Here is a 23,831-nt window from a genome sequence, read left to right on the forward strand (position 1 = left end):
TGAACCGGACTAGATGGCCCCGGAATTCCCACGTCGATCTGGTAAGTCCATAGGTCTCCCATCAAGGACAGGAAACCAACTGATGCGGGAGAGTGGTACCGCCTTTTTATCCGTAGGTTTCCTGTCCTTGGTGGGCGGATCCCCTCTCTCCGTGGTGCCGTCATGGGCGATCAGAGAAAAAAAGTCATTTAGCATATTGGCTTTTTCCTCATCCTCATCCACCATTTCACCCAGACTATTTTTAAGGGGGCCAACACTATCATTTTTTAGTTTCTTACTATTTATGTAGTTAAAGAATATTTTGGGGTTATTTTTGCTCTCTCTAGCAATGAGTCTCTCTGTCTCAATCTTTGCTGCCTTGATTTGCTTTTTACATAATTTATTTAATTTTTTGTATTTATTTAATGCCTCCTCACTACCTACTTCCTTTAATTCTCTAAATGCTTTCTTTTTGTCACTTATTGCGCCCCTTACAGCTTTATTTAGCCATATTGGTTTCCTCCTATTTCTAGTATGTTTATTCCCATACGGTATATACTGTGCACAGGTCCTATCCAGGATGCTAATAAATGTCTCCCATTTTCTTTGTGTACTTTTATGTCTCAGGATATCGTCCCAGTTAATTGCACCAAGATCCTCTCTCATCCGTTGGAAATTTGCCCTCCGGAAGTTTAGTGTCCTTGTCACCCCTCTACTACACATCTTATTAAAGGAGACATGAAAACTTATTATTTTGTGATCACTAATCCCCAAGTGACCCCCAACCCTTATATTTGATATGCGGTCTGGCCTGTTGGTTAATATTAGGTCTAGCAGTGCCCCCCTTCTTGTTGGGTCCTGAACCAGTTGTGAAAGGTAATTGTCTCTCATAGTTGTCAAAAACCGATTACCTTTACTGGAACTGCAGGTTTCTGTTCCCCAATCTATTTCAGGGTAGTTGAAGTCCCCCATAATAATGACTTCTCCTTGAGTCGCAGCTTCATCTATTTGCTTTACAAGGATATTCTCCATTGCTTCCATTATTTTTGGAGATTTATAACAAACGCCTATCAGTAATTTATTATTTTTTCCCCCTCCCCTTATCTCCACCCACAGGGACTCTACATTTTCATTAGATTCACCTATATTATCACGCAGGATGGGTTTTAAGGTCGATTTTACAAACAGACACACCCCACCCCCTCGCTTATCTGTACGGTCATTTCTGAAAAGGCTATAGCCCTGCAAGTTAACAGCCCAGTCATGGCTCTCATCCAGCCATGTTTCAGATATCCCCACCATGTCATAATTATGTTCCAACAACATTAGTTCTAATTCGTCCATTTTGTTGGCGAGGCTTCTGGCATTAGTATACATGCACTTGATGTTGCTCTCTGTACCTCTATTCTTTCTTAAATTACTAACTGTTCTAACCCCACCCCCCATGCCTCCGCCACCCCCAACTTCCTTATTTGTGCCCAGGTCTCTATCTGCCCTATCTTCCCCTCCTATAAAATGAATACCCTCCCCCCCCAATCCCTAGTTTAAACACTCCTCCAACCTTCTAACCATTTTCTCCCCCAGCACAGCTGCACCTTCCCCATTGAGGTGCAGCCCATCCCTAGCGTAGAGCCTGTAGCCCACTGAGAAGTCGGCCCAGTTCTGCAGGAACCCAAACCCCTCCTTCCTACACCAATTCTTGAGCCACCTATTAACCTCCCTAATCTCCCGTTGCCTCTCTGGCGTGGCACGTGGTACAGGCAGTATTTCAGAAAATACCACGTTGGAGGTCCTTGCTTTCAGCTTGCAGCCTATTTCCCTGAAATCATCTTTAAGGACCTTCCACCTACCTCTAACTTTGTCATTTGTGCCAATGTGCACCATGACCGCTGGATCGTCACCAGCCCCTCCCAGTAATCTGTCCACCCGATCAGCGATGTGTCGGACTCGAGCGCCAGGTAGGCAGCACACCGTTCGACGATCCCTGTCTTTGTGACAGATTGCCCTATCTGTTCCCCTAATAATTGAGTCCCCCACTACCAGCACCTGTCTGGCCTGCCCTGCTCTCCTATTTCCCTCCTTACTGGAGCAGTCACTCCTCCGGCTTTCAGAGGACATGCCTGGCTGCAGCAGTGCTACCCCTGTACTGGCACCCCCCTCATCTGCCAACTTAGCAAACTTATTGGGGTGAGCCAGATCAGGACTAGCCTCCCTGGCACTCTTCCCTCTACCCCGCTTTCTGACTGTCACCCAGCTAACTGCCTCATTGTCCTGCAGCTCCATCCTACCATCCCCCTCCTCATCTATCCCATTGAGCGTCTGCTCTGTGAGCAGAAGACTCCTCTCCATATTGTCTATGGATCTCAGTGTTGCCAGCTGCACATTTAGATCCAGTATCTGGGTTTCCAAATGCACAACGTGCTCACATCTCGCACAGCAGTATGCACCCTCGACCGGCTGATCAAGGACTGCATACATGTGGCAAGTTGTGCACTGGATGGCATTAACAATTGTGGAGCACATTTCCTAATGGGGATAGCACCAGACAGAAACGTTAAATAAAAATAAATACAAAGTATTAATTAATATTTGGAACAGCAATTCCTCCCTTGGAAACTCCCTGATTCCAAAGTCACTGAGTCACAAGTCACACTTACCGCCGTCCACACTTACACTCAGGTCACACTCAGCTCGCTCACACTCGCTATGCTGAAGATTGAAAGATTTTTTTTTTTCCCCCTTTATTTCCCTTCAACAAGCCACCTTGCTGCTCAAATGCACTTCCAAAAAGGACTTGAGCCCCAAACAGCTGCCCCTTATAAACCCTTGATTATGACCGCCCACCCTAAGTTAACCCCTTGTGAATATAGCTACTCCCAATTCAACAACTCACACAAATTCACACAGGTATTTGTTAAAGGCCTTCCAAATACCTCCTCACTGAGTCACAAGTCACACTTACCGCCGTCCACACTTACGCTCAGGTCACACTCAGCTCGCTCACACTCGCTATGCTGAAGATTTAAGGTTTTTTTGTTTTTTTTTTTCCTCTATTTCCCTTCAACAACAAGCCACCTTGCTGCTCAAATGCACTTCCAAAAAAAACAATATTAAACAATATAATACAAACAATGGCTGTAAATGGAAAAATGATTGTAAATGGGTTTAAGATATGTAAAGAGATGTGCGGACCCCTGGATGTTTGGGTCTGGCGGGTTCGGCCGAACAGTTAAAAAAAAGTTTGGGTACCAGAACAATACCTTGCCCGAACTCCATTCACTTGAATGGTGGGCCTGAACATCCAGTGTTTGCCACGCTGTAATATGCAAATAACAGTGTGAGCCCACAGCTGTGATCAGAGGTAAAAAGTTTACCTCTGGTCACCGGCGACGGCTGATGGGACAACTGCTAATTACAGTGAGAGCAGTCAGCTGCTGATGGAAGCATTCGTCAGCCGGTGCCTGCACTCTAAATAAACAATTAAAAAAAAAAGTGTGTGTGTTAATCTGCATTTTTGATAACCAGCCAGGCAAAACTGACAGCTGGAGGCGCAAGGCAAGGCTTGTTATCAAAAATAAAGGGGTCCCCGTGCTGTTTTTTTATTATTTAAATAAATAATTTAAAAAAACGGCATTGGTCTCTCCAGACAGCTGGGGGCTGGTATTCTCAAGCTGGTAAGGGGCCAATGATATTACCCCCCGGCCTAAAAATAGCAGCCCGCAGCTGCCCAGAAAAGGCACATCTATTAGATGCACCAGTTCTGGAGCTTCGCCCGGCTCTTCCCACTTGCCCTGTAGCGGTGACAAATTGGGTTCATATTTATGGGGTTGATGTCACCTTTGCATTGTCCGGTGACATCAAGCCCACGGATTAGTAATGAAGAAGCGTCTATAAGATGCCTATCCATTACTAATCCTATAGTTGTATTGTAAATAAACACACAGCCAGAATAAAGCCTTTTATTTGAAATAAAACAAAACACACTTTTACTCTTTTTATTTAAAAATAACAAATACAGTTATACTCATGTCTGTGGGATAAACCGTTTTCAACCTGGAAGGTGCCAAGGTGTGACCGTACATGCTGAGAACCACTGGGGAATGAGCTGCTGTGAGTGCAGCATCAGTGACTATCGGTGATGTTATCAAGGTTACTGCCGGTCACTGAGGCTGAGGCCCCCAGCTGTCTGCTTTAGCTTGGCTAGTTGTCAAAAATGGGGCGGAACCAAACATCGCTTTTTTAATTATTTACATAATTTAAAAAAATTAGAGTGGGGACCCTTCTATTCTTGATAACCAGCCTTGCTGAAGCTGACAAAGGAAGGTTGCACCCCCTGTGAGTTTTGCCTGGCTGGCTATCAAAAATACAGGGGAACCCATGCTGTTTTTAAAAAAAAAATTATTTATTTACAGTGCTGGCGCCAGCTGATGGATACTCCCATCAGCCGCCACCTTCCCTCACTGTTATTAGTGACAGCAGGTGTAAGCTGATGGGAGCAGTAGTCTCAACAGTCGACGCCAATGACCAGAGGTAAAAGTTTTACCTCTGATCACAGCTGCAGGCTCATGCTGTCATTTGACAGGTCTAAGCGGCGGTAATGATTTTACCGCTGATCAGAAGTAGTGTTTGATGTGCTGTCATGCACATGACAGCGTGACAAACACCTGGTGTTCGGGGGGCTGAACCCAAACAGTAACACGGACTTCATGGTGAAGTCTGTATTCGGTATCCATGCACAGAACAATAGGTGTTCGGTACGGACGCCTAACTTTACTGTTCAGGTTCGCCCATCTCTTGTTACCATCAAAAAAATATTAAGCTGAAGATACATTTAGCGAAGTTGGGTAGTATATGTACTAACCTGTATGAAACTCTGGAGGCAATCAACCTTATATTAAAGCTTCCTCCCTCACTTTGTATTTCGAATATTTTTCACAAGTCCCTGTTGAAAGAATTTACCTCTTCTGTATGGTCTCTACCTCCTCCAGTTTCCATTGGTGGAGGGTTAGTGAATGAGGTGCAGAGAATTGAAGATTCTCGGCAGGGTCCAAAATTCCTTCCAATATCTTGTTCATTGGAGGTGATACAGAGCCAAAGAGAGCTCCTGAGTCCCCGGCTCATTCCATGATGGCTGATTGTCTGAAACCTGGGGGTCTGGTGGTCCCCTTAGAAGAGAGGGTATTGTCAGAATTCCTCTTGAGTATCTGAACACAGTGAATTATAGTTCTGCATTCCAATCTAGGAATGGGACGTACTGAGCTGTAAGTATGGCGATGGACAACTGAGCCGCACCATAGGATGCTGGGGCGTGCTGAGTTGTCAGTGTTTGAAGTGACATTTTAGCCATCCAATCAGGATCAGTGTTTGCTGGGGATTCATCCATGTGTCTCCTGTCTAGAGTAGTTACCTGGATGCCTTATCTGCCAATTGTAGCTTTGCTCATGAGATGTGTACTTGCTCTGTGCTCTTGGTTTGGTACTCTGATCTTTCCTGCTCGACCTAGGATTTGTCTTGACCATCCATTTGCCTAGCCACTTTTGTCGTGGTCTCCTACTTTAGACTGTTCCCTGACTATGCATTCCTTTCATCCCTCTGTCTATGACGTACTCCTCTTAACTAACCAGCCTCACGGTTTATCAGTGAGTAGTGACTAGCACTACTCAATCACAGTCAATAACTGTATATATTATATACTAGCTATTTTACCCGTTCTACGCCCGGGAGTCGAGCATTTGTATTGGTTAAAGGTTCTACATCCTGGTATGTGCTGCTTCCATCCTGTGTCCTAACCTTATGTGCTGCTACCATCTTGCACCTCCATCCGGTCATACGCTGCTATTATCCTGCCCATTTCCTGTCATGTGCAGCCCCTATGCTGTGCTCTTATCCTGTTTTGTGCGTCTGCATGTGCTACTCCCATCCTGCGCCCCTATTCTGTCATGTGCTGCTTCCATCCTGAGCCCCTATTCTGTCATGCGCTGCTCCCATCCTGCGCCCCCATTCTGTCATGTGCTGCTCCCATCCTGCGCCCCCGTTGTCATGTGCTGCTCCCATCCTGCGCCCCGTTCTGTCATGTGCTCCTCCCATCCTGCCCCCCCGTTCTGTCATGTGCTCCTCCCATCCTGCGCCCCCATTCTGTCATGAGCTCCCATCCTGCGCCCCCGTTGTCATGTGCTGCTCCCATCCTGCGCCCCGTTCTGTCATGTGCTCCTCCCATCCTGCCCCCCCGTTCTGTCATGAGCTCCCATCCTGCGCCCCTATTCTGTAATGTGCTGCTTCCATCCATATGCCCTGTATACTGCTCTATAAAGGTTGATGGCCCCCATAAGATGCTCCATAGTATATGCCCCGTATGCTGCTCCATAAACGTTGATGGCCCCCATAAGATGCTTCATAGTGCTATATGAGCCGTATGCTGCTGCGATAAGCAAAAAAAAAAAAAAAAAAAGACATACTCACCTATCGTCGCTGGGCGCTGAGTGCTGCAGTGTCTCTTCAAGAAAATGGAGCCGGAAAGCACGGACTGCGCAGGCACCGATTGCCACGATGTCATGAGGGGGCGGGATTGTGATGCGGCACTCGGCGCTTGCACAGTCCACGCTTTCCGGCGCCATTTTCTTGAAGACACTCTGCAGTGTGCAAATTGCAAGCTTTCAAGACTGCTCAGGTCTCATCAGAATCTGAAGAACCACATATTATACACAACAGAGCACAGAAATAATGTTATTGATAAGACAAGTAACGTGAAGGAGAACTATCATTATGGGAGAGGGATAAACTGTTGTGTCCATAAATATTGGAACAGTTCATAGATAAGGAGTGTGAAAGTTTTAAGGTACCTTCATACGAAACGACTTTGCAACGATATCGCTAGCGATCCGTGACGTTGCAGCATCCTGGCTAGCGATATCGTTTAGTTTGAAACGCAGCAGCGATCAGGATCCTGCTGTGATGTCGCTGGTCGCTGAATAAAGTTCAGAACTTTATTTGGTCGTCCGATCGCCGTGTATCGTTGTGTTTGACAGCAAAAGCAACGATACCAGCGATATTTTACACTGGTAACCAGGGTAAACATCGGGTTACTAAGAGCAGGGCCGCGCTTAGTAACCCGATGTTTACCCTGGTTACCAGCGTAAAATGTAAAAAAAACAAACAGTACATACTTACATTCGCATCCCCCGCCGTCTGCTTCCCACACTGACTGAGCGCCGCAAAGTGAAAGTGAAAGCACAGCACAGCGGTGACGTCACCGCTGTGCCCTGCTACTGCCGACACTCAGTCAGTCAGTGCAGGAAGCGGACGCCGGGGGACGCGCAGGTGAGTATGTACTGTTTTTTTTGTTACATTTTACGCTGGTAACCAGGGTAAACATCGGGTTACTAAGCGCGGCCCTGCTCTTAGCAACCCGATGTTTACCCTGGTTACCCGGGGACCTCGGCATCGTTGGTCGCTGGAGAGCGGTCTGTGTGACAGCTCTCCAGCGATCAAACAGCGACGCTGCAGCGATCGGCATCGTTGTCGCTATCGCTGCAGCGTCGTTTCGTGTGAAGGTACCTTTATTGTCCTCTGATTGGGGTCTGGTCCTGTGTTGTGATACCCCCACAAGGTCTGAGGAGCAAATTCCTTAACTGATGTAAAAAGACATAAATCCATACACATTTTTTCCTGCAGTGTCAAAGGTTGTCATGAGTTTATACTCCCAGACTCTTCTGTGTCTCTGAAATTTGAAGTTACCCTTTAACCCCTTTCTGACATCTGACGTAATATTCTGTCCATGTGACCTAGGCCTGTTTGACCAAGGTAAGAGAACACTCAAAAAGGCACAGATAATTGACTTATATATATATATATATCTAATATATAAAGGTGTGTGTGTGTGTGTGTGTGTGTGTGTGTGTGTGTGTGTGTGTGTGTGTGTGTGTGTGTGTGTGTGTGTGTGTGTGTGTGTGTGTGTGTGTGTGTGTGTGTGTGTGTGTATGTATGTATGTATGTATGTATGTATGTATGTCCGGGATTGGCATCTGAACCGTAGCAGCTACAGCCACAAAATTTTGCACAGTCACACGTCTGGACCCCGAGAGCGTCATAGGCTATGTTGTGAGGTGAAATTTTAACCCCGCGCTTTCCAATTCACCAAACAATTTTGCCCCTATCTACATAATGGGGAAAAAGTGAAAGGAAAAGTGTTGGAGGCGTCGCAGCTACAGGCACAAAATTTTGCACAGTCACACGTCTGGACCCTGAGAGCGTCAAAGCTATATTGTGAGGTGAAATTTTAACCCCGCGCTTTCCAAGTCACCAAACAATTTTGCCCCTATCTACATAATGGGGAAAAAATGAAAGGAAAAGTGTTGGAGGCAAATTAACAGCTGCCAGATGTGAACAAGGGGGACTTAAAGAATGACAGCGATGGCACCAAAGAGTATATACTGTACAGTTGCTAAGGTGGGGCCCCAACATGGGATAATCACACCACCACGGGGATATGAACACACACACAAAATGCGCCACACACTACCACGTGCTCGAACACATATACCACCCTCAGTGCACATTTCACCACACATACACCAACCTCGCCACATAAAAGTAGAAACACAAAAGTCGCCGCTCAAAACTCGCCACGCGCAAAACTCTCCACATGCAAAACTCGCCACACGTGCAAAACTCGCCACACGCAGAACTTGCACACGCAGAAAAATTGCCACACGCAGAAAAATTGCCACATGCACAAAAGTTGCAACACATGCAAAAGTTGCCTCACACAAAACTTGCACATACTCAAAAGGCACCACACATAAAACTCGCCACGCGCAAAACTCGCCATGCGCAAAACTTGCTGCACACAACTTGCTACACTAACCTGTCACATGCAACTCGACACACAAAAAGTTGCTACACGCATGTCGCCACACAAAACTCATCTCACAAAAGTCCCTACATGCATGTCGCCACACGCAACTCAACACACACAACTTGACACACGAAACTCGCCCTAAAACACACACAAGTCTGGTATCCTTCAAAAATAAAAATCTGATTAATAAGCAGACAAACTACAAGAGCAACAAATGTACCATATAGGAATCCGGCAGCTGTCAGTCACATGACCAGTCTATTATGTGTATGTGTGAGCTAATATATACTGCCAGGGGGTGGGCTTACTGTTGGCTGGGGATTTATCAGGCTGCCATTTTAGCTTACAAATACTGAGGTAAAAATACTGACCAAATAACGTGTGAACGAGGGCTAATACAGGAGGAGATGGCATACAGCTATATACAGGAGATGACACACAGGTATATACTATTTACAGGGGAGATGACACACAGGTATATACAGGAGGAGATGACACACAGATATATACTATATACAGGAGAGATGACACACAGGTATATACTATATAGAGGAGGAGATGACATACAGGTACATACTACATACAGGAGGAGATGACATACAGGTATATACTATATACAGGAGGAGATGACACACAGGTATATACTATATACAGGAGCAGATTACCTACAGGTATATAGTATATACAGGAGGAGATGACACAGGTATATGCTATGTATAGGAGGAGATGACATACAGGTATATACTATATACAGGAGATGACACACAGATATATACTATATATAGGTGAGATGACACACAGGTATATACTATATACAGGAGATTACATACAGGTATATCTAATATATAAAGCTGAATGTGTGTATGTATGTATGTGTGTATGTCCGGGATTGGCATCTGTACCGTCGCAGCTACAGCCACAAAATTTTGCACAGTCACACGTCTGGACCCCGAGAGCGTCATAGGCTATGTTGTGAGGTGAAATTTTAACCCCGCGCGTTCCAATTCACCAAACAATTTTGCTCCTATCTACATAATGGGGAAAAAGTGAAGGGAAAAGTGTTGGAGGAAAATTGACAGCTGCCAGATGTGAACAATGAGGACTTAAAGAATGAGAGCGATGGCGACAAAGAGTATATACCGTACAGTTGCTAAGGTGGGGCCCCGACATGGGATACTCACCACACACGGGGATATGAACACAAACACAAAATGCGCCACACACTACCACGTGCTTGAACACATATACCACCCTCAGCACACATTTCACCACACACACACCAACCTCGCCACATAAAAGTCGAAACACAAAAGTCACCACTCAAAACTCGCTACATGCAAAACTCGCCATATGCAAAACTAGGCTCACGCAAAACTCGCCACACGTGCAAAACTCACCTCATGGAAAACTCACCTCATGCAAAACTTGCACACACAGAAAAATTGCCACATGTACAAAAGTTGCACCACATGCAAAAGTTGCCTCACACAAAACTTGCACATACTCAAAATGCACCACACATAAAACTCGCCACGCGCAAAACTCGCCATGCACAAATCTTGCTGCACACAACTTGCTACACTAACCTGTCACATGCAACTCAACACACAAAATGTTGCTACACGCATGTCGCCACACAAAACTCATCTCACAAAAGTCGCTACATGCATGTCGCCACACGCAACTCAACACACACAACTTGACACACAAAACTCACCCTAAAACACACACAAGTCTGGTATTGTCCTTCAAAAATAAAAATCTGATTAATAAGCAAACTACAAGAGCAACAAATGTACCATATAGGAAATACGGCAGCTGTCAGTCACATGACCTGTCTATTATGTGTATGTGTGAGCTAATATATACTGCCAGGGGGGAGGGCTTCCTGTTGGCTGGGGATTTATCAGGCTGCCAATAGCAACCAATCACAGCTCAGCTTCTATTTTGCTACAGTTAATTAACCTGAGCTCTGATTGGTTAATATAGGCAACAAAGACATTCTCAGTATAACAAAGCTAATATATGTTGTGAAATGCTTCTATTTGCTTAGTTTTTGCCTTTTAATAATTACATTTCTATCTATTTGTTTTGTGGTTTTTGTGTGCAGAATAAATTTTTGTTAACACATTCTATTTTGCTAACAGCAGTCATTAACCCGGGCGAAGCCGGGTAGTACAGCTAGTATGTATATATATATATATATATATATATATATATATATATATATATATATATATATATATATATATATATATATATATATCCTTTATCGTGCCAATGAGAGAAAAGAAAAAAGTGGAACCCACTCAACGTGTATATAGGACAGCAAAATCAAAGCAATGGATAAACAGGGGACCAAGACAAGAAAATAGGTGATAATTATAAATAATTTTATTATAATGAAATATAGTAAGCAATAATACACAAAAAATATGATAAAGAATAAAAAAAATATAAAATATATAAATATACACAAAATGCGCACGTATGCTGGACCAAAAATTATACCAATCTTATAAATATATATAGGCAAAACATTAAACAACCCCAAAGGTAAAATAAATACAACATACTTCATAAAAATCATGTACTGTGTTAGAAGCAAAAGGTGGGGGAGGGGAAAGGTAAAAAAAATGTGAATACAAAGGGAATAAATTCCAAATATAAGACAATGAGGACTAAAATAGAAAAAAATATATATATAAATATCATTAGCCTCAGAAAAGTCCACAGTGCCAAATAGTCATTCAATTATGCAATATAAAGTGAGGGTCCACTGACCCCAGAGTGCATCATTCCACTCTCCAAAACATAAAGTGAACAAGTGCATGTAAACAAAGTAGCAGGATTGCTAACACAGTAGATAGATATATACCTTTTAGGGGTTAATAGGTCCAGTAGTACGTGCGCCCCGACGCACGTTTCGGAACAAGTCCTTCGTCAGGGGGTACGTACACTGTCCTAATTAGCCATATTTATACAGATGCTGATTAGCGCCAATGTACGGTGTCCGGGAGTATTCGGCGCATGCGCCGCCAGGAGGTCCCGGAAGTCCGTGACGTCTACGTCACGTGATCGGACGCACGGCATTATGGTCCGGCGTTGCCTAGATCAGTGATTTTCAACCAGTGTTCCGTAGCACACTAGTGTGCCACGACACATGGTCGGGTGTGCCGTGGGGAAAGTTCCCCAAACTATGGTGCCCCCTCCTTTCTGCCCCGATCTCCTGTCCGCTCCCTCTTCCCTCCTGTCCGCTCCCCCGGTCCTCCTGTCCGCTCCCCCGGTCCTCCGATCCCCCCGTGTTCCGATCCCACCCCTCCATACTTACCTAGCTCCGATGTCCCTCCCGGTGTCCGGCCGTCTTCTCCATGGGCGCCGCCATCTTGGAAAATGGCGGGCGCATGCGCAGTGCGCCCGCCGAATCTGCCAGCCGGCAGATTCGTTCCTATACATTTTGGTCGCTGTGTTAAGTTCTATCACAGCGATCAAAATAAAAAAAATAGTAAATAAACCCCCCCTTTATCACCCCCATAGGTAGGGACAATAATAAAATACAGAAAATATAATTATTTTTGTTTTTCCATTAGGGTTAGGGTTAGGGGTAGGGTTAGGGTTGCACTTAGGGTTGCACTTAGGGTTGCACTTAGGGTTGCACTTAGGGTTGCACTTAGGGTTGCACTTAGGGCTAGGGTTAGAATTAGGGTTAGAATTAGGGTTGCAATTAGGGCTAGGGTTAGAATTAGGCTATGTGCACACGGTGCGGATTTGGCTGCGGATCCGCAGCGGATTGGTCGCTGCGGATTCGTATCAGTTTTCCATCACGTTTACAGTACCACGTAAATCTATGGAAAACCAAATCCACTGTGAACATGGTGCGGAAAATACAGCACGGAAACGCTGTATATTCACACTGAGTGAGTATAAATACATTTAGAATCTATATTATTAACTATATGTAGAATATGTACTGTTTTAGTGTCATTTTGTGCCATTTTGGTTGGTGGTGTGCCCCGGGATTTTTTAAGTATAAAAAGTGTGCCGCGGCTCAAAAAAGGTTGAAAATCACTGGCCTAGATCACGCAGACCCGGTGAGTCAGGACCACGGGACACAAGCGGCGCACGCGCACAGCCAAGGACCCGACATTAGGCGAAAGAAGGCAAACATAGATACGGATGGTAATTGAATATAGTTCATAGAGAAACATGATCAGGGACTATGAAAGATATATAATACGCATAATTATGCTAGCGTAACATAATACATATACAATCTGGACTCTAAATGGTAAAGGAGAGTATATATATATATATATATATATATATATATATATATATATATATATATATATATATATATATATATATATATATATATATATATATATACACATACACACACACACACACATATACGTATACATATATACTCCGGTAACAAGGAAAGAGATATATAAAAAAATATATATATATAATAAGATAATAACTGATGAATAGTAATGATTGTAATATATTCTATATAAATAAATACATATATATAAATATATATAATAATAATATATAAATATATAAATACCGACATATTATATATCTCTATCTACATATACACAATATAGGCATGAAAAAATATAATAAAAAATATAATAAATAAATTAGCAGACGTAGTATAAATAATAATATAAAAAAATAAATAAATCTTAATATAAAATAGTATATAAATAAAAATAAAAAATAAAAATAAAATATATATAAATATTGAAAAAAGTAAAAAATAAAAATAAATATATATAGATGAAAAAAAGAAAGACAGCACAAAAAAAATAGAAAAAAAAGGGCTTTAATGCCTGAACGGCGTGGCGACGTTTCGGATATCTTTATCCTTTTTCAAGCTTGAAAAAGGATAAAGATATCCGAAACGTCGCCACGCCGTTCAGGCATTAAAGCCCTTTTTTTCTATTTTTTTGTGCTGTCTTTCTTTTTTTCATCTATTACCAAAGACCATTTCAACAGTGGTTGGGAAGACGCTGCACTACAATTTGGTAATATAAGATGCTGTTCCGATTTTGATATATATATATATATATATATATATATATATATATATATATATATATATATATATATATATATATATATATATATATATATATACACATATATACACACACACACACACACACATATACATACATACACATACATATACATAAAAAATGAATAAAAAGAAAATAAAATAATATGATAAAAAAAGTAATAATACATGTCATATTGAAAACTGCATATAATATCAATTTGCTGCTGGTGAGTAGTCCAAATTAGGGTATCCCAAACTCCACAAATGGATCTTTATATAGTCCCATCATGGCAAACACATATAGGGATGAATTCAAGTGTATAGACTAGTAAAACACCCTAAAAAAATACAAAAATATAAAACATTAATAGGTTAAAAGAACAGTATAAAAATATTAAAAAGGTGGACAATAAAAGGTGGATGTAAAATTGACAAGGGCGAATACATACAATATATATTTTATTAAAGAAAGGGTGCAAAACTCAAATTTTAATTTAATCCCCTAGGGGAGACAGTATCTAATGTCCAAATCCATTTGGTCTCCTTCTGCAATAATTGTGTGCTAATTTTACCACCACTTTAAAATCAGGGTACGAGAGCATGTTTTGGGGATAGAGACGGCGAAAGAAATTGAGGACATTACTCTTTTAAAGACTATACCTAAACACTTTAAATTATATCATGGATGTGACTCTTCTCTTCTAAAAGTGATGGGGATTGATATGGTTGAGCAGAATGAACGTGGTGGTAAAATTAGCACACAATTATTGCAGAAGGAGACCAAATGGATTTGGACATTAGATACTGTCTCCCCTAGGGGATTAAATGAAAATTTGAGTTTTGCCCCCTTTCTTTAATAAAATATATATTGTATGTATTCGTCCTTGTCAATTTTACATCCACCTTTTATTGTCCACCTCTTTAATATTTTTATACTGTTCTTCTAACCTATTAATGTTTTATATTTTTGTATTTTTTTTAGGGTGTTTTATTAGCCTATACACTTGAATTCATCCCTATATGTGTTTGCCATGATGGGACTATATAAAGATCCATTTGTGGAGTTTGGGATACCCTAATTTGGACTACTCACCAGCAGCAAATTGATATTATATGCAGTTTTCAATATGGCATGTATTATTACTTTTTCTATCATATTATTTTTATTCAGTATGTATGTATGTATGTATGTATGTATGTATGTATGTATGTATGTATGTATGTATGTATGTATGTATGTATGTATGTATGTATGTATGTATGTATGTATGTATGTATGTATATATATACACACACTCACCGGCCACTTTATTAGTTACACCATGCTAGTAACGGGTTGGACCCCCTTTTGCCTTCAGAACTGCCTCAATTCTTCGTGGCATAGATTCAACAAGGTGCTGGAAGCATTCCTCAGATATTTTGGTCCATATTGACATGATGGCATCACACAGTTGCCGCAGATTTGTCGGCTGCACATCCCAAAGATGCTCCATACAAGGCAGGATGGATCCATGCTTTCATGTTGTTTACGCCAAATTCTGACCCTACCATCCGAATGTCGCAGCAGAAATCGAGACTCATCAGACCAAGCAACGTTTTTCCAATCTTCTACTGTCCAATTTCGATGAGCTTGTACAAATTGTAGCCTCAGTTTCCTGTTCTTAGCTGAAAGGAGTGGTACCCGGTGTGGTCTTCTGCTGCTGTAGCCCATCTGCCTCAAAGTTCGACGCACTGTGCGTTCAGAGATGCTCTTAGGCCTACCTTGGTTGTAACGGGTGGCGATTTGAGTCACTGTTGCCTTTCTATCAGCTCGAACCAGTCTGCCCATTCTCCTCTGACCTCTGGCATCAACAAGGCATTTCCGCCCACAGAACTGCCGCTCACTGGATTTTTTTTCTTTTTCGGACCATTCTCTGTAAACCCTAGAGATGGTTGTGCGTGAAAATCCCAGTAGATCAGCAGTTTCTGAAATACTCAGACCAGCCCTTCTGGCACCAACAACCATGCCACGTTCAAAGGCACTCAAATCACCTTTCTTCCCCATACTGATGCTCGGTTTGAACTGCAGGAGATTGTCTTGACCATGTCTACATGCCTAAATGCACTGAGTTGCCGCCATGTGATTGGCTGATTAGAAATTAAGTGTTAACAAGAAGTTGGACAGGTGTACCTAATAAAGTGGCCAGTGAGTGTATATACTAGATTGTGGCCCGATTCTAACACATCGGGTATTCTAGAATATGCATGTCCCCGTAGTATACCTTTATGACATCATCGTCGCCTTGGCAACCATTATGACATCTACGTCGATACTGTGCCTGTCGCTGATTGGTCGAGGCCGCCAGGCCTTGACCAATCAGAGACACGGGATTTCCAGGACAGACAGACAGAAAGACAGACAGACAGACAGACAGACGGAAAAACCCTTAGACAAATATATATATATATATATATATATATATATATATATATTTATTTTTTACTTTTTTCATTATTTATATATCTTTTATTTTTATTTTTTATTTTTATTTATATACTATTATTTATTTTGTATTAAGATTTATTTATTTTTTTGTATTATTATTTATACTACGTCTGCTAATTTATTTATTATATTTTTTATTATATTTTTTCATGCCTATATTGTGTATATGTAGATAGAGATATATAATATGTCGGTATTTATATATTATTATTATTATTATATATATTTATATATGTATGTATTTATTTATATAGAATATATTACAATCATTACTATTCATCAGTTATTATCTTATTATATATATATTTTTTTATATATCTCTTTCCTTGTTACCGGAGTATATATGTATACGTATATGCGTGTATATATATATATATATATATATACTCTCCTTTATCATTTAGAGTCCAGATTGTATAGGTATTATGTTACGCTAGCATAATTATGCGTATTATATATCTTTCATAGTCCCTGATCATGTTTCTCTATGAACTATATTCAATTACCATCCGTATCTATGTTTGCCTTCTTTCGCCCAATGTCGGGTCCTTGGCTGTGCGTGTGCGCCGCTTGTGTCCTGTGGTCCTGACTCACCGCGTCTGCGTGATCTAGGCAACGCCGGACCATAATTCCGTGCGTCCGATCACGTGACGTAGACGTCACGGACTTCCGGGACCTCCTGGCGGCGCATGCGCCGAATACACCCGGACACCGTACATTGGCGCTAATCAGCATCTGTATAAATATGGCTAATTAGGACAATGTACGTACCCCCTGACGAAGGATTTGTTCCGAAACGCGCGTCGGGGCGCACGTACTACTGGACCTATTAACCCCTAAAAGGTATATATCTATCTACTGTGTTAGCAATCCTGCTACTTTGTTTACATGCACTTGTTCACTTTATGTTTTGGAGAGTGGAATGATGCACTCTGGGGTCAGTGGACCCTCACTTTATATTGCATAATTGAATGACTATTTGGCACTGTGCACTTTTCTGAGGCTAATGATATTTATATATATATTTTTTTCTATTTTAGTCCTCATTCTCTTATATTTGGAATTTATTCCCTTTGTATTCACATTTTTTTCCCTTTCCCCTCCCCCACCTTTTGCTTCTAACACAGTACATGATTTTTATGAAGTATATTGTATTTATTTTACCTTTGGGGTTGTTTAATGTTTTGCCTATATATATTTATAAGATTGGTATAATTTTTGGTCCAGCATACGTGCGCATTTTGTGTATATTTATATATTTTTTTTTTATTCTTTATCATATTTTTTGTGTGTGTATTATTGCTTACTATATTTCATTATAATAAAATTATTTTTAATTATCACCTATTTTCTTGTCTTGGTCCCCTGTTTATACATTGCTTTGATTTTGCTGTCCTGTTTGACCAAGGACAGAATATTACGTAATTTCTTTAATGCGACACTGCGACCGAAGTCACGGTGATCACATTAAAATTCCGGCGCCATCTTACCTGTGGGTAGATGTGCCGTCATCCTGAGGGGTGTCGCCGCCCACCCGCACCCACGATCGCTGTGATTGGCTGTTCAATTCTGAACAGCCAATAGCAGCATTTCTCAGTGTATCAGCCAATCAGATTGCCTGAAACAGTGAAGTCCCAGACTAGGATCGGTGCTCCAGGAGCACTGATCCTAGACTGGTGCCTGGCAACATCAGGCATCACCAAAAAATGACGACTCTGATTGGCACGATCGACGATCACATTGATCGCGCCAAGAGGAGGACACAGCAGCGGTGTGACCGAACTGTGCCCTACCGGTGACCTGCCTAGGATCGGAGCTGTAAGACCACCGATCCAACGCTGGTGCCTAAGCAACGCCTGGCATGGCCTGGAGCCGCTGATGGGCGCGACTGACTATTACATCGATAGAGCCAATCAGAGGGCAGAGTCGCGGTGTGACCACGCTGTGCCCTGCCGGTGACCTGCCTAGGATCGGAGCCGATCCTAGGCCGGTGCCTAGCAATGCCAGCGTCACCAGGCCAGCTCTGACCATAGACATGGTAGGTAACTACAGTTATTTAGTATAAACACCAAAGATGACGTAACCTTAATACTCTACTTGCCAATGTACTGTAAACATGGTCCCGGCTCGGGATAGAGCAATAGGGTTGCTGCGTATGGCTGTAGAGAAAGTAGCAAACAGAGTGTAAGATGCCAGGAATAAGGTGTCGCCAGATGTCCATGTGCAGGTTTAGAGAAAGAGTATAATACCTGTCTTGCCTATATAAAAGGTCAGGTTGCAGAGTCCCTGTGTAGTACTAGATATCCCAGGGAGACCATGGGAAAATAGCGCTGTGAAGAAGAAAGTAAAGTTGAGGATCAGTGTGGTTAGAGCCATTACTTATCTGAGAGTGCGATGGTGTCTTACTTCCGTGCGGTTACAGATCCTGGAATGCAGAGCCAGCGTTGGTGGATGAGTGGGATATACCGACACAGTCAGTGTCTAGGCAGTGGGAAGGCTACTGATAATGTCCACCACCATGTTTAAATACGGCTCAAGCCGGTCATCTGACCGGATATGCGGTGCCCGCGGGCGCATGCGCAAAGCGCATTTGTAAGAAACTGAAAGTAAATACACCACGGCTAGGTGAAGAGCGGCGCCTGCGCACTGTGCCCTGATGGCGGCACCTGCGCAGTGACTATCGCTGTCCGCGCTTGCGCAGTCTGTACGGAAGAAGCTATGTAAGGGCACGGAGTGTGCCGGCGCCTGTGCAGTTACTCGTGACCGAGGCTAGGGGCTTCAGTGTTATAGAGAAAGTGCCGACGCCTACGTAGTGCCATATGGCAGAGAATTTAAGTGCTCGGGTGTTGGTGTAGAAGCACGGAATGTGCATGAGGTCACATATGGAGGGGGCTTAGCATTTCAGTGTTAACATAGTGGGAAGAATAGCATATTTTGTCAAGGATGTATACTTTTTAAAAAAAAAATAACCAGGTCGTTTATAGACAATGTTATAATGACCCCTCTGGGAAAAATTCATATTGCTAGCCATAACATATAAATAAACAGATAAACAAACAAATAAATAAACAAATAAATGGTAGGAGTCCAAACTGTATGTATAGGAGAAGGGAGAAAAACAGTTAATCATAATAAGAACAATACGGGGTACAAGTCTATGAAAGGTAAATATAAAGGAAGGAAATAAATAAAGGAGGGAAATAAACTACAAAATTGAACAGAAATGGGAAAATGAGGAAATGAAAAGAAAATGGGAAAAAGGAAAACACGTGATGGTGTCTCCGCGGTGTTGGATGTTTTGGTCTCCACGAGGTCAATCATCTGTACCTTCATAGCCTTTTTACTAGGCACTGCTCCTAATAGCCAGTTTCCTACTCCACACTGATGAGGGGCAAAAACCCCGAAACAGCTGTCTGTGGATGGATACCATGCTTGGCATAGGTGGTTTTCCTTTATTGGATGTTTTCCTTTATCGGATGCTGCCCTTCCCGTGGTTGTTCCTTCCCGGGGAAAGGCACGGCTATTCACTGTTGGCGTTGAGAAACATGTGATGGTGTCTCCGCAGCTACTCTACATGTATAGACACTGACTGTGTCGGCATATCCCACTCATCCACCAACGCTGGCTCTGCATTCCAGAATCTGTAACCGCACCGAAGTAAGACACCATCGCCCTCTCAGATAAGTAATGGATCTAACCACACTGATCCTCAACTTTACTTTCTTCTTCACAGCGCTATTTTCCCATGGTCTCCCTGGGATATCTAGTACTACACAGGGACTCTGCAACCTGACCTTTTATATAGGCAAGACAGGTATTATACTCTTTCTCTAAACCTGCACATGGACATCTGGCGACACCTTATTCCTGGCATCTTACACTCTGTTTGCTACTTTCTCTACGGCCATACGCAGCAACCCTATTGCTCTATCCCGAGCCGGGACCACGGTTACAGTACATTGGCAAGTAGAGTATTAAGGTTACGCCATCTTTGGTGTTTATACTAAATAACTGTAGTTACTTACCATGTCTATAAGACCTTATGTTCCAAAATCGGATAGAAGGGGTAGTCTTTTGCTCCCTCACTCCGGTGTCTACAGAACAGGTATATACATTATAGCCACTCTAGGTACCGCTGCATATTGTTCCATTGCCACACACTGGTATACCGCTCTGTCTTTACCGTACCATATACAGTATTATTCTTTGCAGGTGTATCCGACTGGGTCCCTTATCAAATTTTCCTAGCCATACAACATATTTACCTGTACACAATAAATCTACTCTCTGGGTATGTTCAATGTTCTTATCCGTCTGTATGTTATACACTTTGCTTCTGCTAAACCCGTCTCTTTGTCTAAGGTCCTTACGGTTTATAAACCCTCCCCCCACTCTATTGGTCGAGTTGAACATGTATCTTTATTTTGGCAAATGGACCTCATCTTGGCAACCTCTCTTGGCATGTACTCGTAAAAATGTATAGATGCCCTTGCAATTGTACATATGTATATTTATATTTTGTCTGATTATGTCTTTTTTGTTTGTTTTTTTCGGTCCATCACAGCGATATTGTGAACAAGGCCACGGGTTGGCCGAAACGTTATTTTGCCTATCGCTTCAACATGAACTTTCACTTGTGAATAAACTTTACACTTTATCAAGCAACTTTCGATATACGAGAGCGTTGATTGGTGACGCAGTTCACCGATCAAGACTCGTGCTCGCTTTTCCTTTTGACTCCCCTTTGTGGCACCTCCGTGCACACATCCAGCAGTCACCGAGCTTTGATTAGTGATGCAGTTCACTCATCAGAGCTCGTGCCTGCTGTTTTCCATTTTGTTTTCTCACCCCCCCTTGCGCCACCCCCGTGTGCATATTTAGAAGCAGCCGAGCGTTGATTGGTGACGCAGTTTACCGATCAACACTCGTGCTCGCTTTTCTTTTTCACCCCCTTTGCACCACCTCCATGCGCACATCTAGCAGTCGACGAGCTTTGATTAGTGATGCAGTTCACTCATCAGAGCTCGTGCCTGCTGTTTTCTATTTTGCTTTCTCACCCCCCTTGCGCACATCCAGCAGCCGCTGAGCTTTGATTAGTGATGCAGTTCACTCATCAGAGCTCGTGCCTGTTTTCCATTTTTCTTGCGCTACCCCCGTGCGCATATCCAGCAGCCCCTGAGCCTTGATTAGTGACACAGTTCACTCATCAGAGCTCGTGCCTGCTGTTTTACACTATTCTTTTGACAGACATTTGTTTCTCCCTGGTTGTGCTTTTTTTCTTTAAGCTTATTCTTTTCAGACAAAAGTCTACACCAAGCACTATCCCTTCGCCCCACACACAGTTAAAAATTATTATTATTATTATACATTTTTATAGCGCCATTTATTCCATGGCACTTTACATGTGAAATACGGGGCAAATATAGACAAATACATTAAACATGAGCAAAAAACAAGGCACACGGGTACATAAGGAGGGAGGACCCTGCCCGCGAGGGCTCACAGTCTGCAGGGGATGAGTGATAATACACTAGGAGAGGGTAGAGCTGGTTGTGTGGCGGTTCAGTAGGTTCAGGATCACTGCAGGCTGTAGGCTTGTCGGAAGAGGTGAGTCTTCAGGTTCTTTTTGAAGGTTTCTATGGTAGGCGAGAGTCTGGTGTGTTGGGGTAGAGAGTTCCAGAGTATGGGGGAAGCACGGGAGAAGTCTTGGATGTGGTTGTGGGAAGAAGAGATGAGAGGGGAGTAAAGAAGGAGGTCTTGAGAGGATTGGAGGTTGCGTGTTGGTAGGTACCGGGAGATCATGTCACAGATGTATGGAGGAGATAGGTTGTGGATGGCTTTGTAGGTCATTGTAAGAGTTTTGAACTGGAATCTCTGGGCGATAGGAAGCCAGTGAAGGGCTTGGCATAGGGGAGAGGCTGGAGAATAGCAGGGAGACAGGTAGATCAGTTGGGCAGCAGAGTGTAGGATGGATTGGAGTGGTGCCAGAGTGCTAGAGGGGAGTCCAGAGAGTAGGAGGTTGCAGTAGTCGAGGCGGGAGATTATAAGGGCATGCACTAGTGTTTTTGCGGTGTCGCGGTCAAGGAATGCGCGGATCCGGGAAATGTTTTTGAGTTTGAGGCGGCAGGAGGAGGCAAGGGCTTGGATATGTGGCTTGAAAGAGAGGGCAGAGTCGAGGATCACCCCGAGGCACCGGGCGTGTGGGACTGGGGAAAGTGAGCAGCCATTGACATTGATGGATAGGTCTGGTGGAGGGGTAGAGTGAGATGGGTGAAAGATGATGAATTCTGTTTTGTCCATGTTCAGTTGTAGAAAGCAAGCAGAAAAGAAGGCTGAAATAGCAGACAAATAAACCATATTCATAAAAAAAATATGTCGTCCTGCCCGTCCCGTTTGTCCCAACAACGCTATTCAGTAGAGTTAACACATAGACACACCAAGGACACTATTCAATTAAAATATATAAAAAATGTTCATATGTATAAAATCAATAGTCACGGTGCTCTGTGAAAAACAATGGATACCACTAAATTAGGAGAAAAGCCAAAACAACCAGGAACATGGACTGTCAGAAAAGTATCAAGCAGGAGGTAGATTATAAAATGCCTTTATTAAATAATAGTGGCAAATAATTAAAATACAATAATCTGTGTGCGTATCAGGACGAAAAAATCACATTTGAATATACTAGTAACTAGATGATAACGGCAGACCCAATTATTGCAAATATATTCCTCAATAGTGCAATCCAAAATATTTGAACAAATTCATAGGGATAAAAAATCATGAAAACTATTCATAAAAACCAATCAATGTGGTTTAGTGTATAAGGTAAAAATCACAAAAACGTGCCAAAAAGTGCAAGGCAAGAAATTTAATAGACCAGCATATGGTCGCCATAGCCAAATAACCCAACAACAAATAAAGTGCTGCGTGCAGGGAGGAATTATAAAAATACAAGTATATACTTTTAAGGGTCGCCTCGTCCCATGATCGCGCACCCCGACACGTGTTTCGGAAAACAAAGGAAGTTTGGTTGATTGTTTTTTTCTGCATAGTTTATCATGATTTTTTATCCCTATGAATTTGTTCAATATTTTGGATTGCAGTATTGAGGAATAAATTTGCAAATAATTGGGTCTGCCGTTATCACCTAGTTTCTAGTATATTCATATGTGATTTTTTCGTCCTGATACGCGCACAGATTATTGTATTTTAATTATTTGCCGCTATTATTTAATAAAGGCATTTTATAATCTACCTCCTGCTTGATACTTTTCTGGCATATTCCTGGTTGTTTTGGCTGTTCTGCTATTCAAGTGGAGGAGGTATATGCTTTCCTTGCCTCCGACACTGATAGCGAGGGAGAGGATCCCAGATTTCTCTATTTCTCAGATTTGTCATCCTCTTCCTCCTCCTCAGGTCCTGCTGAACCG

At 42.4% G+C, this 23,831-nt stretch overlaps 1 protein-coding gene and 2 long non-coding RNA genes across 6 annotated transcripts in view; 1 reads left to right on the forward strand and 2 right to left on the reverse strand.

Moving 5' to 3' along the window:
- SLC29A4 (solute carrier family 29 member 4) overlaps positions 1–23,831 on the reverse strand; it is an 831,354-nt gene that overhangs the window by 635,710 nt on the left and 171,813 nt on the right. The gene's annotated exons all lie outside the window — the stretch shown is intronic.
- The window catches only part of LOC143786326 (uncharacterized), a 339,456-nt gene that overhangs the window by 272,652 nt on the left and 42,973 nt on the right, over positions 1–23,831 (forward strand). The window lies entirely within an intron of this gene.
- On the reverse strand, positions 18,396–19,063 carry LOC143786328 (uncharacterized). The gene is made up of 3 exons (XR_013218265.1): positions 18,802–19,063; positions 18,645–18,725; positions 18,396–18,554 (listed from the first exon to the last, which is right to left on the reverse strand). It is a non-coding gene; the product is annotated as an uncharacterized LOC143786328 (long non-coding RNA).

Source organism: Ranitomeya variabilis, chromosome 7 (assembly GCF_051348905.1).
Source record: "Ranitomeya variabilis isolate aRanVar5 chromosome 7, aRanVar5.hap1, whole genome shotgun sequence".
In the NCBI taxonomy this organism is placed as follows: domain Eukaryota; kingdom Metazoa; phylum Chordata; class Amphibia; order Anura; family Dendrobatidae; genus Ranitomeya; species Ranitomeya variabilis.